Source organism: Papio anubis, chromosome 7 (assembly GCF_008728515.1).
Source record: "Papio anubis isolate 15944 chromosome 7, Panubis1.0, whole genome shotgun sequence".
Lineage (NCBI taxonomy): Eukaryota > Metazoa > Chordata > Mammalia > Primates > Cercopithecidae > Papio > Papio anubis.
This window is the reverse complement of record NC_044982.1, coordinates 131,524,543-131,537,509: the sequence shown is the minus strand read 5'-3', so window position 1 is coordinate 131,537,509 and position 12,967 is coordinate 131,524,543. Positions and strand designations below refer to the sequence as shown.

The 12,967-nt window shown below is 38.9% G+C and overlaps 1 protein-coding gene across 5 annotated transcripts in view; it reads right to left on the bottom strand.

Annotated features, from left to right (window-relative positions):
• LOC116268515 (transcription factor 12) overlaps positions 1 to 12,967 on the bottom strand; it is a 254,290-nt gene that overhangs the window by 76,927 nt on the left and 164,396 nt on the right. The window lies entirely within an intron of this gene.

Here is a 12,967-nt window from a genome sequence, read left to right as displayed (position 1 = left end):
AATTCTTGCTAGTGGTAGTAATTTTTTAATACTTCTTACCTCTAAATAAATACTGAGTCTACCAAAACATCCTGCCTCACATCTGTGATAATAAAGCAAAAAAGCAAAGCTAATTTTTGCTATATTCACTGGAAGATCTTGAACTTATGAAAAGATATATCTTTTAAGAATGGTTTCTTATTACTAAATTCTGGTGACCATTCTCAACAAAAGCCAAAAAATACTTCAGTTTGAACACACATCTAAGAAGAGTGAAATCAACAGGGAAAAAGACGGAAAATGGTGTCAGTCATAACATTTTCAACAAAGAACAATGCAAAACAAGCATTGTCTGACAAGTATTTGCTATGCTTCACCATTCCTAACAATGACAAGTGTCCCTAAACAGACGCTGGGAAACAGATACAAAACTTGGAAGAAATTTGTTAAGCTACTTGCTCTATGTAGCTGTAGCACATGTGTATGCAGTAGGGCAGAAGTATTCTCCCTATCATTCTATGTAATATAAGATGGGCTACTCAGGTCGCAGAACACTGTGGAGTTATATCATGTAATGCGAAAGAGCACTAAACTGGGAGTCAGGAGATAGGGATCAAGGTTTCAGCTCTGCCTCTCAGGAGGCATGAGAGCTTGGAGTAGGTCGTCGACTCTCCCTGAGCCTAATTTTCCATTTCTGTAAAATGCAGGCATTAAACTAGGCCAAAGACTTCCTAGCCATTTCACCACTAATAAAACATTTTATTATGCACTCCACCCCAAAACTCTGAATTCCTATTATGAAAGATTTTTGTCTCTCAGAATTTTTTTTTAAATTCCATTATGATAAACATTTTTCTCTCTTAAAAAGAAAAATCAAGGCGGGGTATGGTGGCTCATGCCTGTAATCCTACCACTTTGGGAGGCCAAAGTGGGAAGATCCCTTGAGCCCAGGAGTTTGAGACTAGCTCGGGCAACATGACAAGAACCTTGTCTCTACAAAAGTCAAAAAATTCGCTGGGTGGTGTGCACCTGTAATCCCAGCTACCTGGGAGACTGAGGTGGGAGGATTGCTTCAGCCCAGGAGTTCATGCCTGCAGTGAGCTATGATTGTGCCACTGTACTCTAGCGAGGGTGACAGAGAGACACCCTGTCTCTAGAAAAACAACAACAACAACAACAAATGAACAAAAACAAAAAAGAAAACGCAAAGCCATGTAACTGCAGTTCAGAACTTCAGATTAAAAGGTAAATGAAGCATTGCCATGCTGAGCTGAAATAATTCCAGTGAAAGAAACCTAATGTTTAGTTACCACTTTATTTCAGTAAACTACAGAATCCACAGAATTCGTTAGGTTTTTCTGATGTGTATTGAATCTTCTTGTATTCAAGATTCAAGCTGTGATCCACTGGCATAGATGATACCAGGTGTCCACACCGATCTTAAATTGTGTGTGTGTGTGTGTGTGTGCGCGTCTGTGTGTGTGTCTCAAAGTCTTGCTTTGTTGCCCAGTCTGGAGTGCACTGGTGCAATCTTGGCTCACTGCAACCTCCACCTCCCGGGCTCCAGCCATTCTCATGCCTAAGCCTCTAGACTAGCTATGATTACAGGTGTGCGCTACCACACCCTGCTAAGTTTTGTATTTTTAACAGAGACAGAGTTTCGCCACGTTGGCCAGGCTGGTCTTGAACTCCTGGCTTCAAGCGATCTGCCAGCCTCACCCTCCCAAAGTGCTGAGATTACAGGCATGGGCCACAATGCCCAGCCTTAAATTGCATTTTTATAATCATATCTGCAAGAGGCGTAATTAAAAGTCTAAAGCCTCACATGAAATGAAAGGATGAACCAAAAAAGGAATCTGAAAACATAATTACAACTTCTCAGTTCTAAGACAAGAGTCCAAAAGCTTTGTATTCTAATAATATTTATGCCAGCAAATGAAGTATCTAAAAGACTAGTTATATATAACTCCATTGCCTAGTAATATGTTCATTTAAAACCATCGTCTTTCTTTTTTATTTTTATTTTTAAAGTATAATTGACACAAGGTCTCACTTTGTTGCCCAGCCTGTTCTTGAACTCTTGGGCTCAAGCAATCCTCCCACCTCAGCCTCCCAAAGTGCTGGCATTAGAAGCGTGAGCCACTGCTCCCTGCCCTATCAACTTTATCTTGAACAAAATAGTAGAACAAAATAAAGAAAAGCAGTGGCATCCTATGGTTGATAACAACTCTTACCTAACCTTGTCATTGTTTAATTTACTCAGTAATTGGCCGGGCGCGGTGGCTCAAGCCTGTAATCCCAGCACTTTGGGAGGCCGAAGCGGGTGGATCACGAGGTCAGGAGATCGAGACCATCCTGGCTAACATGGTGAAACCCCGTCTACTAAAACACAAAAACTAGCCGGGCAAGTGCCTGTAGTCCCAGCTACTTGGAGGCTGGAGGTATGGAGAATGGTAGTGGAACCCGGGAGGTGGAGCTTGCAGAGCCGCAGATCGCCACTGCACTCCAGCCTGGGCAATGAGCCGAGACTCCGTCTCAAAAAAAAAAAAAAAAAAAAAATTTACTCAGTAACTATTTTGATTTCTCAGTAATGTGCAATTTATCTACAAGTCAGATATTTTATGTTTAATATAGCATCACCTGGAGAACAAAACATTTGTGGCTATGCCCTTCAAATAATATATAATCCTCTCCAGAGATGGCCTTGTTATAATTTTAGCAAGCAACACAGAGTTAAGGAGTCAATATGGGAGCTCATCTTAAGTAAGTGGGCTGCAGCTCCTGTACTATTCTATAATAAAGATGCAGTGCCCATCTATGACTTGTTTCTTTGCTCCTTTTGCCTGGAGAATTTAGTAGAGCAGTAAACAGGACTATGACACACAAATATGGCTGTAATGAATATGCAGGATGGAAAGTTTACAGGATAAAGTAAGGGAGCAAAAGGTGAAAAACGGGTGGCAACACTACAGTAACTTTATAGGTGCGCGATCTTGAGGACACTTCCTTGCTGTAACACTGGCGATTTCAGACTGAAATGATTGTTATATAAAAAAGGTTCAAACTGTGTTACTGTTGTTAAAATGGGAATAAAGATTATATGAATATAAGAACACGATCTTCTAATGCTAAGACCTCACATCGGAAAACAAATGCATGACTTCCTAACGCTAATCTAATTCCTAGCTAATAATCTAATTCTTATCTAATAATTCCAATCTAACCAAGGGGCACACTGTCCATGTAAATAGAAATAACTACAGTGTTCTTTGCTGCTGAAAAGACATTTATTTTTCTGATGAAAAACTGGAGCTCTCTCTTTTCCTCCCCGAAAAGTGTTTACAAAGTTTAAGCATGTTATATGTTTTATAATATAGTGAGTTAAAATATACCGTTACGTAGTTATCTTTCTCCTGAAGATAATTCAGATTATCTAGCATGTAGCTTATACCTTCTCTGAGTCAGCTGAGCATGGTCCAGAAAGAAGAGCTATGGCTGTATTGCTAATCACTTGCCTTTGTTCATTTATTCAACAAATAGTTATTAAATATCTGTTATGCACCTCTGTGCTGCAGGTGCAATAAACAACATAGATAAAATAAAATAAAACATTATGTTGGTCCTGGGTAATACAGATAAAGAATAAACAAATTAGGGCAAATCAGATGGCATAAAATACTGTAGAGAAAAATACATCAGGAAAAGAATGAGGAGGTACTAGGGGTATGTTGCGCTTTTATATAGGATGGTCACAAAAGATCTTCATTGACAGAGTGATATGAGATCAAAGAGAAAACTAGTCATTTGGACACTAGGGAAAGTGTGTTCCATGAGAGAGAACTGCAAATGCAAAGGCCCTGAGGTAGGAGTGTGCTTGACATCTTTAAGAAGCAGTAAAAAGGAGAGAATGGCTAGAGTGAAGTGAGGGAAGGGCAGAGTTGTAGAAGACGAAGTCTGAGAGGTGGCAGGTGTCTTGTAAGCCATTTTAAAGATGTTGGTTTTACAATAAGGGAAGCGTCTGGAGGATTTTAAGCAGAGGAGTATATGACCTGACCTAGATTTTAAAAGGATGCTCCTGTGTTAAAAAAATAAAAACAAAAACAAAATAAAACTGGAAGACCAGTTGTAAAGCTGTTGCCATAATTTAAGAAAGAGGTAAAGGTGGTTTAGACAAAGATGATAGCAACATAGGTGACCACAAACGGTTAAATTCTTGAAGAGAATTGTAGTAAGATAAATATTATATAAGACTGTCTCTGTTTTAAATTTATGTCAATGACACCATAACTTACTTCCTTTAGAAAAAGAATTCCTGTATTGTTGTTTTCCATACTTTTCTTTCACGTGAGGACCATGGCCCTATATTTTTAATTAGGTCCTCCTAAAACAATGTAGAATTAATGCTGATGGCTGAATTACCTGTAATTTTCCTGCTTTTTGTTTTGGTTTTGGTAAAATACTCCTATTTTGACAACTAGGAATTAACTGCATAATTGAGGGGAGAAATGGGACAAATAATTCAGTTTCTTTTACAAAGAAAGCCAGTTAACTTATTGAAGGTTTGAACAATCAGAGGAGAAGTTAAAAAGTACAGCTTAGAGCAGGAAGTCATTAACAGGTGATGTTTTCCTATTATAGATACATAAAATAATGGCCTTGTAGTCCTTATTTTTATCCCTTTAATTCAAAAAGTATTTCCTAAATACTACATCATGTGTCTGGAGAACAACAATTATGCAACAAAAAACATTTTGGGCTGGACACAGTGACTCACGCCTGTAATCCCAGCACTTTGGGAGGCCAAGATGGAGGATCACTTGAGGCCAGGAGTTTGAGACCAACCCTGGCAACACAGCAAAACCTCTTCTCTACAAAAAATAGAAAATGTAGCCGGGTGTAGTGGCATGTGCCTGTAGTTTCAGTTACTCAGGAGGCTGAGGTGGGAGGATTGCCTCTCTGCTTGAGCCCAGTAGTTTGAGGCCACAGTGAGCTATGATGGCACCACTGTACTCCAGCCTGGGCCACAGACTGAATCCCTGTTTCAAAACAAAAAAAAAATTTTTTTAAGTTGTTTCTTTCCAGGCTGGGCACAGTGGCTCACACATGTAATCCCAGCACTTTGGGAGGCCAAGGTGAGTGGATCGCTTGAGTCCAGGAGTTTGAGACCTCCCTGGGCAACAAGGTGAAACGCTGTTTCTACAAAAAATACAAAAATTAGTCAGTTGTGGTGGCACTCGCCTGTAGTTCCAGCTACTTGGGAGGCTGAGGTGGGAGGATCACTTGAGCCCAGGAGGTGGAGGTTGCAGTGAGCCAAGATTATGCCATCACACTCCAGCCTGGGTGACAGAGTGAGACTCTGTCTCAAAACAAAACAAAACAAAAAACAAAAAAAAACCAGGATGTTTTTCCAAAGATCAAGGTTATCTTTTGACTATAAGAATTCTGGCCATGTGCGGTGGCTCACGACTGTAATCCTACCGTTTTGGGAGGCTGAGGTGGGTGGATCACGAGGTCAGGAGTTCAAGACCAGCCTGGCCAAGATGGTAAAACCCCGTCTCTACTAAAAATACAAAAAAATTAGCCAGGTGTGGTGGCGGACGCCTGCAATCCCAGCTACTTGGGAGGCTGAGGCAGAGATCTGCTTGAACCTGGGAGGTGGAGGTTGCAGTGAGCCAAGATGGCACCACTGTACTTCAGCCTGGGCAACTGAGCAAGACTCTGTCTTAAAAAAAAAAAAAAAAAAGAATCTTGAAGACAGGGTCCATATTTTATTCATATTTAAATCCCTAAAGTCTAAAGTAGTTCTTCATTCACAATAAAGACTTAGTATATATTTGCTGATTTTGACAGAAGGGATTCATACATATTCTCCTCACTGGGAGTCTACCAGATGGAGCCCATACTAGTAGCAAAGAAGTTTTCTAATTCTCATTTAAGTTACTGATTTCTGAAATTTTAAAATATCTTTTGTGTTACTGGAAAAGATACTGAAAACCATGATTTCAAATAATGATGAGTTTGACAGTTTAAAAAACTAACAAGCTCAAGTCAGAAAACTTGAAGTAGACATTCTTACTTATTATTTTTGTTGTTTTTTGAGACGGAGTTTCACTCTTGTTGCCTAGGCTAGAGTGCAATGGTGTGATCTTTATCTCGGCTCACTGCAACCTCCACCTCCTGGGTTCAAGTGATTCTCCCGCCTCAGCCTCCCAAGTAGCTGGGATTACAGGCATGCCCCACCATGCCCGGCTAATTTTTGTGTTTTTAGTAGAGACAGGGTTTCACCATGTTGGTCAGGCTGGTCTCGAACTCCCGACCTTAAGTGATCCACCTGCCTTGGCCTCCCAAAGTACTGGGATTACTGGCGTGAGCCACTACACCTGGCCTATTTATTGTTTATTATTAGTACTAGCCTCATAAAAGCAAAAACGGGAACTATTTAAGAACCATATAAAATTTACTTAGATTTCATAGGGATTAACATTGAAAAAATGAATTTTCTAGGAATGGAAGATATTCTTAATTTTTCTATTAAGCTTTTATGTTTAGATCAGAAACACGTCGCATGATTCAAAAGAACTGGTTTCACAGTCATACTTGGGTTGGGACCGATTCCCAAGGTGCCAGCAACTATCTTTAACTTTAGGTTCTTCTGATTTTAGTTTTTTGGGTCACCCAGGTTGGAGTGTAGTGGCATGATCACAGCTCACTATAGCCTGAACTGGCTGAAGCCATGCTTCCAACCTTAGCCTCCTGAGTACCTAGTACTATAGGCACACACCACCACGATCAATTTTTTTTTTTCTTTTTTTTCTGTAGAGACAGGGTCTTGCTATGTTGCCTAGGCTGGTCTTGAACTTCTATGCTCATGCACTCCTCCCATCTTGGCCTCTCAAAATGCTGGGCACATGGCCCAGCTTTAGGTTCTATCAGAAAGTTGGAACAGGAAAAAAGATAGAGATTGGCACAAGTATATCTAAGTTTAAGTTAAAAATTTTAGTAGGACTGTTTATATTAGTCAAATTATTTAAATACAAACCATTTGAATTTAAATCTAATTGTTTCAAATAAGCATTTATTAATACTTCTATACATGGGCTGCTTTTGATGTCCTGCATATTATTACCTAACATGACACTTAAATCCGAGAAAAGTTATGACACTGTAGCACCCACTGTATAAATTGAGGCTCTACCATTATTCTACCTAGGAATATTTTAGAGTAAGGCAAATAATAGTGCTGGAAAGTATTTGTCAATACAATAAACTCTGTCCCAGGGTCTTAAGGGACTAAAGAATGCAAGATAATGAGGCTGGTTGTGATGGCTTATGCTTGTAATCCCAATACTTTGGGAGGCCGAGGCAGGCAGATCACTAGGGTCAGGAGTTCGAGACCAGCCTGGCCAACATAGTGAAACCCCTTCTCTACTATAAATACAAAAATTAGCCAGGCATGGTGGTGCACACCTGTAGTCCTGGCTACTTGGGAGGCTGAGGCCGGAAAATTACTTGAACCCAGGAGGTGGAGGATGCAGTGAGCCAAGATCGTGCCACTGCACTCCAGCCTGGGTAACAGAGCGAGACTCTGTCTCAGAAAAAAAGAAAAAAGAAAAAAGAAAAAAGAAAAAAAAGAATATAAGGTAGTGAATCTTAATAAAACCAAGGAACAGGCCTAAGAAGTATTTAATTTTATTTTTAACTTGTTAGGTCTGTTTTTCACTGGAACTACATTTACCTTTTCTTTAAATCTAGTGCAGGTTGGCAAACTTTGGTTTGTGGGCCAAAAGTGGCCACCATCTATTTTCATAAATAAAGTTTTACTGTAATACAGCTACGCCCATGTATTATGTATCATTTGTGGCTGCTCTTGTGCTACAACAGCAAAGCTTAGTAGCACATCAGAGACAACTGGCCCACAAAACCAAATATATCTATAACATACCCCCTTTATAGAAAGTTTGCTGACCCCTGGTCTAGTGCATTGAGGAAAAGTAGAAATTCTGGCTAAGATATAAGTTGGTTCTAACAAATTTGGCATAAAACATAATTCCTAGAACTAATTATTTTTGAAAACTGATAAAATATTGGCACATTACAGATACTGGATTAGGTATTAAAAAATTATAGATAATAAAAAGAGAAAAACCTTTGAATGGTCAGTACTTTAAAATGTCTTTGAAGTCGATTCAATGAATATAAACATAACAATTAGAAACCATCCTGAGACTAGCAATGTTTTAAAAATGCTTAGAAGTTTAACAACAATGTAGCTATACAGCATACATTACAGTCCTTGAAATAAGATATAAGTAAAACAAATAACTTTTCAAAGCAAAATCATTACAAAGGGAGTATTAGTGAAAGTAAATTTCATGTAAGCAAATTACTTAGAATGTAAATGCCTTTCCTAACTTAGAAATCTAGAGCCCCAAGCATCCCTGGTGATAAAAATGTTAATTTCTTAATCTAATCCTTCTTTTAAAAAAAAATTTTTTTTTTGAAAAAAAATCCTTAATCATATTAGGTAAAAATTAAAAAAAAAGTCACGGTTCTACTAATGCTGAACACCCTGTGAGTGGCCTTAAACTCTAAAAGCATTTACATAATTCAACCATATATCCTTTAAAAACCATATGAGTTATACGCACACACACACACACACACACACGCACACACACACACAGGGCTTTATCCTAGATCTGGTTTGTGAACTCTCAAAGATCTTATCAGCAGCCAAAGAGTTCAATAAACCTTAAAAGCTACCTGTAAATGAAATGTAGCCATGTTCTTCTTTTAAAAGGAATAGAGAAGTCAGAAAATAACAAATAACAAGTATCAATGTATACAGCCATATCAGTACAAACAATTGGATCCATAGGACTCACTCACTGGTTACTTTTCCTTCTGCTTTTTGGTTTGAAATTACATCAAAGACATTACTGACTTCTCACAAAAATCAGCATCTGAGAACTACACATTAAAGGCTATTCTGACACTGTTCTAAACAGTGGTTATTGTCAGCATAAACAGTGGCTACTTCTTATTAATGTATGAAAAAAATCACTTATGACTAAACTGAATATAAGTTTGGAATGGATTATTGGATAATCCATTTACATACTTAACATACAAAGGTTTTTCTGCAAGTCTGACCCATAAGATCAGAGAATGAATAAGCCACTTTGGAAATTTTGTATCACAGTAGCCTTCAAATAGAGATACCTTATCTAGCAGTCCGAAATAAGAAACTCTTAAGTACGTACAGTTGTTGTGTGTTCTCTACGCTGTTTGCCCAAAGAACTAAGCAAATATCTATTCTAATTCATGTTCAAGATCTGGAGGGTTTACTCATAAAGTTCAGCAAAAGCTGGTACTTCATGTAAATACTATTTATTCCAGAATCAGTAGATTTCCTCCTAGTCTTAAGGGCCTTAGATCATTGTTTATTTTTATTTTTTTTAAGACAGGGTCTCACTCTGTCAACCAGGCTGGAGTGCAGTAGTGTGATCCCAGCTCACTGCAATCTCAACCTCTAGGGTTCAAGCAATTCTCTCTCAGAGTAGCTGGGACTATAGGCACACACCACTATGCCAGCTAATCTTTGTATTTCTTTATAGAGGTGGGGTTCCATTATGTTGGCTAGGCAGATCTCGAACTCCTGGGCTCAAGTGATCTGCCCGCCTCCGCCTCCTAAAGTTTTGGGATTATAGGTGTGAGCCACTGCACCTGACCGGGCCAGATAATTGCCTATAAACACACTCTGTTATCTTGACTTCCTAGTGACTTCCATAGGACTCTACTCACAGAGTATTTTTCTTGCTGCTCATCTTACTATTTTCATGGATAAATTGGAGCTATCAGTTTCTCTATAGTTCTGACTCTTGACCTTTTTCTTACTGGTTCAGATGGCTAGCAAGCTCTTAAACCACAGTTTTGTAAGTATTCATTTCCACCCATCCGTTCTGTTTGTCATCTCTTTCCAATTAAAAAAAAAATCTTCAATTTAGACACCCTCAGGATTTAGTATTTTTTTTCTTTTGAATATTCTTATTCTACTTAGTATGTACAGGAGCATGCTAGATTATTAGACATGGTCTAGTAGTCTTTATGGTTTGGGAATACCTCAGGATATTTCCAATTGTCTCAAAAGGTATCCCTACATTTTCTTTTTTTTCTTTTTTTTTTTTTTTTTGAGACGGAGTCTCCCGCTGTGTCACCCAGGCTGGAGTGCAGTGGCACGATCTCGGCTCACTGCAAGCTCCGCCTCCCAGGTTCAGGCCATTCTCCTGCCTCAGCCTCCGAGTAGCTGGGACTACAGGCGCCCGCCACCACGCCCGGCTAGTTTTTTGTATTTTTAGTAGAGACGGGGTTTCACCATGTTAGCCAGGATGGTCTCGATCTCCTGACCTCGTGATCCGCCCGCCTCGGCCTCCCAAAGTGCTGGGATTACAGGCTTGAGCCACCGCGCCCGGCCTACATTTTCAAGTTTACTACAACAAATGACTAAAAATTCACATTTTTTTTAAAAGAGCCATTCCCAACAAAATGAAATTCCATAAAAACTTTAGGAGAAAGAAAGGCATCACTTTCTTACTTTTTTTTTTTTTTTGAGACAGAGTCTCCGCTCCGTCACCCAGGCTGGAGTACAGTGGTGAAATCACAGCTCACTGCAGCCTTGAACTCTTTCAGGGTCAAGAGACGCTCCTGCCTTAGCCTCCCAAGTAGCTGAGACTACAGGCACATGCCACCATACCTGGACAATTTTTAAAATATATTTTGTGTGTGTGTGTGTGTGTAGACAAGGTCTCACTATGTGGCCTAGGCTGGTCTCAAACTCCTAGATTCAAGGGATTCTCCCACCTTGGCCTCCCAAAGTGCTGTGATTATGTGAGCCACTATGCCTGGCCCCATCACTTTCTAAATTACAGTCAATGACTAATTCAAGGGCCACTGAGCTTTGTACCTGTCTGCATCAAACCAAGAAAAAGTAGTCTAAGCTGCTTTGATTCATGTCAGAAACGATAAAGTTCCTGATACTGATGGAGAAGAGTTAGCAAATTTTTATTTGCAGGCAGAGCCTTCCTCTGTCACCCAGGCTGGAGTGCAGTGGAGTGAACATGGTGGGCTCAAGTGATCCTCCCACTTTAGCCTCCGAAGTAGATAGAACCACAGGGGGTGCCAATCACATCTGGCTAATTTTTTTGCAGTAACAGGGTCTCACTAGGTTGAACTTTTGGGCTCAAGTGATCCTCCTGTCTTGGGATTACAGCCACTGTGCCCTGACAAAATATTTTTCTTGATGGAGTAAATTACACTTTGAGAGTTTAACCAAGAAATGATGGTAACAGCTTTTGTGGGAATATATACATACACACTTTAAAACAATGTACAAAAGATAGCATGACACTTGATTAAGAAACAAATAATCATTCATCAGGCTATTTATGGGACTGCAAACAAGTTATATTCAAAACTTGTAAGACATGTCGTTTTTATGCAGAGTTAATATTTGATACGAAAAGGGTATTTTCAAATGCTATAGAACAAGAACATAACTTTAGGTATTTGGGTCTAGGAAGGCATTTCAAATCTCTCTAGGTATTTACTTACATTTTGGAAAGACTTGTTCTGATATATCTTGCTTCTTCAGAATTCTATTATCTACTGTAGCATATAAAAAAAAATGAGCTATGTTTGGAAATACTAACACCAACTTAAGAAATAAAGAATAAAGAGCAAAGAAACTTTTCTCCACCTAAGAAATGCTTCAGAGGGCCATAAAGATGTTCAATCAGTGATTTAAAAAAGGGGGAAAAAAAAAAAAGCGCTGACTCCTGAGAGTTCAGAAAACAAAAATAATTAGAATGAATTCTAGGGGCAGCCGGATTTGATTCAACAAGTTTTCCTTCCTTTCGTAGATTGTTTTTCTGCAAGTGAATGCTTTCTAAACAACAATAGGAGCTGCTACAATTTACCATGCGGTCATTAAGTGCCAGGCACATACATTATATACACAGGTGGAGGTAATGTGAAAACTTTTTATTTCACTATAAGACTTATCCTTTTTTATATCTTCAAATTTTTTTGTTTGCTTTTCATCCAAATTTGGTAAAAATGAAATGCTAAACTTCTTTAAATTTCAGGCTGTAGTGGTATGAACTAGCTATAATAATGAAGAAACATGTACCGAATATCTAGGATACACCACACATATAGTAGGTACATAATACTCTCACAATAACATCTACGATAGGAATTATCATCCCCTTTTACAAATAGAAATCGGAGGTTCACAAAAGCAACTTCTCCAAGGTTATAAAATAAAAAGCTAAGGGCAGGCTGCGCGCAGTGGCTCACGCCTGTAATCCCAGCACTTCGGGAGGCTGAGGCGGGTGGATCACGAGGTCAGGAGATGGAGATCATCCTGGCTATCTCACATCTCCACTAAAAATACAAAAAATTAGCCGGGTGTGGTGGCGGGCACCCGTAGTCCCAGCTACTCGGGAGGCTGAGGCAGGAGAATGGCGTGAACCTGGGAGGCGCAGCTTGCAGTGAGCTGAGATCATGCCACTGCACTACAGCCTGGGTGACAGAGCAAGACTCCATCTCAAAAAAAAAAAAAAAAAAAAAAAAAAGCTGAGGGCAGATAAATAAAATCCATTATATGCTTCATTGGGAAGTCTGTGGTTTTCTACTACTGTAGGCCCTTAAACAACAAAGCCAAATGAAAATAAATTTGATCAGTAAAAACATACTTGACAGAATAAATTTGTTTTAATTTAATATACTAAGCAAGATATTTTCTGAATAAACCAAGGTATTAAATAATCAGATTTTAACACTCAAAAATAAAATGGTGTTTGATATTAAGTTAGGTTGTAATCTTGGCCCTATGTGTGATTTTTGGCAAGTTAATTTATGTTTTTGAGTCTTAATTTTCTTACTTGTAAGTAGGGAATATTAGTTATAGTTGTTTGGCAAAAGGTTG